Source organism: Leucoraja erinacea, chromosome 34, assembly GCF_028641065.1.
Source record: "Leucoraja erinacea ecotype New England chromosome 34, Leri_hhj_1, whole genome shotgun sequence".
Lineage (NCBI taxonomy): Eukaryota > Metazoa > Chordata > Chondrichthyes > Rajiformes > Rajidae > Leucoraja > Leucoraja erinaceus.
Genome location: NC_073410.1, coordinates 18324141 through 18330506, shown reverse-complemented (window position 1 = coordinate 18330506; position 6366 = coordinate 18324141). Strand labels below are relative to the sequence as shown.

Genomic DNA, 6366 nt, shown 5'->3' with positions numbered 1-6366 from the left:
GGAAGGTCCGTGTAGTCGCGTGCAGTCAGTGGCCCATATCCGCGTGTGATCGGGAAGCAAGTAAGGCATGGAGAGTCAAGGGAGCATCGAAGGTGAGGTGTCAACCATCTGTGTCGGTGGCCCCAGCCTGCGAGCATTCATGGAGGCAGTGAGCGCCAGCTAATTTCGTGGCCACAGCCGCTGATGTAGAGATATATTAATGCTCGGTTCAGGTCAAGGCAGCTGGAATCATGAGACATCTGCTGGGAATTGGGCAATTGGGGGCGCGGAATTACAAAATTCACTGGCCGGTGAACGGTGGAAACTGCCCACGCTCGAGTCCAATGCTCACTGGAGGGATGTGGTACGTGGACCTGTATGAACAACCGGTACACAGCGGCAACCTGGGGCAAAACAGTGTAGCACGGCATCCGGGAATCTTACTTCTCTGAACAATACCGGCAGCTGCCCAGTTGGTTCGATGTGAATGGCTGCACTCATCAATCGAGAGCGGGGCTATGAGGCAGACGCGTTCAGACACGGCTGCTGCGAGGAACGGCAGCTCTCCGCTGGCAGCGGCTGGTTCAGTGAGCGGAGATCGTGTGTCATTGCCAAGACAATCGGGCTGCTTCTGTCTCTTACACCACGGGCTCGAAGAGCGAAACATGATAAATACCGAAAGATCTCGATTTTTCTCGAGCCTGTTCACCTGCCGATACAGTTCATCACAGAATTCACCAACTAGTTGTGTATGCGAGAAGGAATGTTCCCAGCATAAAGCGGGAGGGACAGAGGAACTTCAATCGCTGGCGGCTAAATGTATTTCAATAAATAGCCCGAGCGGCTGAAATGTTAATTTATAAAATACTGACTGCCGAGACTCGGATTCGAACCGAGGTTGCTGCGGCCACAACGCAGAGTACTAACCACTATACGATCACGGCCACACACCAGCTGTGTGCTCACAACGCCCTCAAAACCCCTAACATTGATGTGACTCACCCACTGACGCTCCTATGACCAATGATAAACCAGCGCTCTGGGTTTCTGTCCCGCTGAGTTACACCAGCATTTTATGTCTAAGAGGGAACTTTGGGATGTTAGTGAGGCAATAAATAGATTTATCATGGTATTTCCTTTCCATTGCATAGCCAGTTTAGTTAAAATCAACTTTTGAGGTTGCAGGATAATACGACGTACCAGAGAGTGGTGAACCATGTTTCGCCCAAGCACAACGTCCTCGACACTCCCACAGAGTGCCTATTCATTTACATCAGCGTTCTTCTCGTCACCGACTCTCGAAGAGCACGTGACGCCAACATACGAATAACCCGCTCTATCGCTAAATGTTGGGTAGCCCTGGTGAACGACATGACGAGATTGGAACCCAGTGAAATGTTTTATCATTCACCACTGAGCAACATAATTACTGGACTGGCCGATATATCATATGCATGTACACTGCGAGCCACAATCCAAGCTGGTTTCGACCGAAAATAGACAGACCAAGCTGTAGTAACTCAGCAGGTAAGGCAGCATCTCAGGAGAGAAGAAATGGGTGACGTTTAGTATCGAGACCGTTTTAACACTTCTTAATGAGAGCAGAATAGCCCTAATCTGATGCGGGCTTATGAATTTAATTAAGGCAGCCGAAGCACATTATAGATGGAGGGCCAGGACAATCCTACAACACTATTGCATAGGAGGAGGTATGAGATATATTCGTAGGATTAAAGAGGTTATATCGCAAAGGCCAGATTCCGATAGTTTACTGACTTCTTCGTCCTAGTGTACCAACCTATGAGTTATTTCCATTTATGTATTCACGATATGGCCCAGAACGTCGGAATCAACGCACTGGCACGTAGTAACACATATTGCAAAGTAGTGTCGCCTGCTCTGACGCCAGGCGTCTTCCGATCTACAAACCTTCAACCTGGAATGCAAACCTGACTTCCATCTCTCTGTCACTTTCTTCAGATGATTTTGACCATCCTTTTCTGCGTGATTCAGATTTCATGGAATGGTTCTGTGCAGTTGCACTGAAGGTTGAGAATTTGTGGTTCTTTTCCGATTAACCCTTGTGTACTAAAATTTTCAATTTAATCTTCAACTGTTTACTCGTTCCGCATGTTGGTGCTCCTATGTATTAGTCAGAAACTCGGTTGAAAGTATATACGAGCTGTCATTTTATCTTCTACTGTTAACTGATGCAAGTCGGAAACGAGGCCAACATCCGTGATTATTATCAACGGTCTGCTGTTCCATTGAATGGAATGCTGATCCATTGAGGACATCCGTTGCTCTCTTTCTTTATTGAACAGGGTTTCCCTTCTCCCATCATAGATTCGGCCCCCACTCGTCTCTTCTCGATACCCCGCAGCCCTGCCCTTGCTTCCCGTCCACTAGTGGCAACAGAGACAGAATCCCTCTCGCCCATACATTTCACCCAATCAGCATTCGCATACAACACATAACCCTCCGATATTTTCGCCACTTCCATCGGGATCCCAACATAAATCACATCTTCCCATCTCCACCCCTTTCTGCCTTCCACAGAGACCAGTCCCTTCGCAACTCCCTGTTTAACTCGTTCCTTCACAAGGCTGACATGGATCTTGAAGAAGTAGCAACAAGGAGAAGCAGGAAGATGCACTGATTGGCTGGAGCCCGTGGGGGAGGAGAGACCGAGGTGAGTCAGAGGGGAAAAACAGTTGAAAAAGAGCGGCAAAACGCAGACAGTCTTAACACAGAGCTAACGTGGATGTTGAAGAAGTAGCAGCAAGGAGAGGCAGAAATAAGCACTGATTGGCTGGAGCCCGTGGGAAAGGAGAGGACGTCACAAGGGACAAACAGCTGAAGAATTCGATTGGTAAATTGGTAAATTAGGCAATTTATCAATGAATATAAGCAAGGCCGCTCTATGGGAGCGGCAGTGAGGGAGCGGCCTTGTGAGGGAAGTGTGAGTCTTTGACTCGAGAATCTTCGGCGAGGAGGCTGAGGCGAGGAGACTACGCAATACGCTGGAGAGGGATGGACGAAAGAAGGAGACGATTCATAGCGATGCTTGCAGTATGTGGGAGGTCAAGGACACCGCTGGTGCCTCTGGCTGCAAGTGTGAGAAGTACATCCAGGTACAGCTCCTGAAGGACGGTGTCGAGGAACTGTGGAAGCAAGTGGATGACCTCAGGTTCGTCCGAGAGGCTGAGTCGTGCCTCGACTAGTCTTACAGCAAGATTGTTACACCGAAGGTACTGGAAGAGGGAAGGTGGGTGACAGTGAGGAAGGGAGTAAACATGGAATGCACAATTCTCCGTGTTGTACCTCTTGTGAACAGGTTCACCCACTTAAAAGCTGTCGGGACAGAAGACGTTGACGCACTGAGCGACGCACTGGCTTGCGATGTAAAAAGTGCTGTAGAGTCAAAACCAAGGAGGCAGACGTCAGGCACTGCAGAGGTGGTTGGGGACTCTATTGTGAGAGGTACGGACAGAGGTTTCTGCGGTAACAGATCGGATTCGAGGATGATGTGCTGCCTCCCGGGTGCCAGGATCCAGGATGTCATGAACAGAGTGCAGCATATCTTCAAGGGCGAAGGTGAACATCCGGAAGTTGTTGTGCATGTTGGCACAAACGATGTCGGAAAGAAGGGGGTGAATAGTCTAAAGCGTGACTTTAGAGAGCTCGGAAATGTGATGAAAAGCAGGACCTCCAGGGTGGTTATCTCCGAGTTGCTTCCAGTTTCTCGTGCTGGCGAGAACAGGAACAGGGAGATACAGGACCTGAATATGTGGCTAGCGAACTGGTGCAGGGGGCATGGATTTAGATTCTTAGACCACTGGGATCTGTTTTGGAGTAAGGGGAAACTGTACAAAAGGGACGTATTGCACCTTAACAGGTGGGAGACCGGCATTCTGGCAGGCAGGTTTGCCACTGCAAAACAGGTGGTTTTAATCTAAATAGGGGGGGGGGGGGGGGGGGGGGGGGGGGGGGGGGTGTCAAATGGGATTGTCAAGGACGGGGGGGGGGGGGGGGGGGGGGGGGAGGTAAAGGGAAAGGGAGTAAATGGATAGTTAATGACGCCAGAATTCAAGGGAAAGAAAGCTCCCAAAGGGATACGATATTATGGCGAAGTGTAGTGGGGATCGATGTGAATGTTGAGATGTGTAAGGTATTAAAAATATTGTATTTGAATGCGCGAAGTATAAGAAGTAAAGTAGATGAGCTTGAGGCTCAGATAGAGGTACGTAGATATGCCATTGTGGGGATTACCAAGACGTGGCTGCAGGAAGATCGGGTCTGGGAAGTTAATATTCAGGGTTATATATCCTTTAGAAATGACGGGCACGTGGGCAGAGGGGGTGGGGTAGCTCTTTTGGTGTGGAATGGAATTCAGTCCCTTGCGAGGGAAGACATAGGAACTGACGAGGTAGAGTAACTGTGGATGGAGTTGAGGATTTGCAAAATGAGGAACACATTGTTATCTCCAGTCGTTTTATAGTTTTATATATTTCAGGAAGATCCGCTCTCATCCTTCTAAATTCCAGTGAATACAATCCCCTGTCTTTCCATTCTCTCCTCTTACGACTGTTCCGCCATCCCTGGAATTAATCTCGTGAACATACTCTGGACTGCCTCCATGACAAGGATGCCCTTCCTCAAATTAGGAGACCAAAACTGCACACAATTCTACAGATGTTGTCTCAGCAGTGCCCCGTACAACTGCCGAAGGACCTCTTCACTCCTATACTGAAATCCTCTCGTTATTAAGGTCAACATGCAATTAGCTTTCTTCACGGCCAGCTTCACCTGCATGCTTACTTTCAGTGACTTGTGGAGAAGAACACTCAGGTCTCGTGGCACTTAGATACTCGTTACCGAGTCTGACACCATTGAGATAATAATCTGCATCCTTGTTCTTGCCGCCAAAGTGGATAAACTCACATGTATCTACTATGTACTGCATCTGCCCACTCACTCAATCTGTCCAATTCACCCTGCTATCTCCAAGCATCCTCGTAGCTGTTCACACTGCCACCCATCTATGTGTCATCTGCAAATTTGCCAGTGTTACTTGTAATCCCATCATCTAAATTAGATAAACTAAACACCAATTGGTGTTATTAGTGTTATAAAAATAAATCAGAGAATGTAGTGCATCCGTGGATAACAGGGAAGTCAGGGGTAGGATCAAAACAAAAGATGAAGCATACAAATTAGCCAGAAAAAGCAGCCTACCAGGGGACTGGCAAAAATTCAATGTCCAGCATTAATTAGGAAAGGGAAAATAGATTATAAAAGAAAATTGACAGGGAACATACAAACTGACTGCAAAAGATTGTATAGATATGTGAAGAGAAAAAGATTAGTTAAAATAAACGTAGGTCCCTTGCAGTCAGAAACAGGTCAATTGATCACTGGGAACAAGGACATGGCAGACCAATTGAATAACTACTTTGGTTCTGTCTTCACTAAGGAAGACATAAATAATCTGCCGGAAATAGCAGGGAACCGGGGGGTCACATGAGATGGAGGAACTGAGTGAAATCCAGGTTAGCCGGGAAATGGAGTTAGGTAACTTGAATGGATTAAAGGCCGATACATACCCAGGGCCAGATAGGCTGCATCCCAGAGTACTTAAGGAAGCAGCCCCAGAAATAGTGGATGCATTATTGATTTATTTTCGAAACTGTTTAGATTCTGGAGTAGTTCCTGAGGATTGCAGGGTAGCTAATGTAACTCCACTTTTTTAAAAGGGAGGGAGAGAGAAAACGGGGAATTAAACTGGTGAACCTACGCTGCATTCCCTCAATAGCAATAATACTCTTCCTAAAATTAGGACACCACAATTGCACACAATTCACCACGTGCGGTCTCACCAGTGACCAGTAAAAAATCAGTCGGACCTCCATGCTCCAAAACTCACATCATCTCGCAATGAAGGTCAACATGCCATTAGCTGTCTTTACTGCCTACTATATCTGCATGCTTACTTTCAGGGCACGTGTGGAACGTAATACGAAGGGAACGTTGGAGGAAGTGCACATGTAGCTCACGCTTTTTCTGGAAGTGCTGTTTTAGAACGTGGTTAATGGCGAAGGAGATGAAGAAAGGGCGCGTGTTGGACCTTCTGGAATTGCAGAAAAAATATCCAGTGGCGGGGGTGAGGTGGGGTTGTGCCGATAAAAGCGCTGGGGTGTCATGGAGAAAGCGGTGTGCGGACAGGCCGTTGCATAGCCTATATATATGTTGGGTCGTAGTGTTGCATTCGTCCAGTTAACCAATTATTTTTCTTACTTTCAGTGCGTTAACCACCGCCAGCAATAAATGGCGAGAAAAGGGAAATTACGAATATGACGGGTCGGTTCAATGGTGGAAAGTTGAGCC

At 47.5% G+C, this 6366-nt stretch overlaps 1 non-coding gene across 1 annotated transcript; it reads right to left on the bottom strand.

The window, feature by feature from the left end:
- Positions 1-851: 851 nt before the first annotated feature.
- trnah-gug (transfer RNA histidin (anticodon GUG)) lies at positions 852-923 on the bottom strand. The gene has a single exon. It is a non-coding gene; the product is annotated as a tRNA-His (tRNA).
- Positions 924-6366: the final 5443 nt, after the last annotated feature.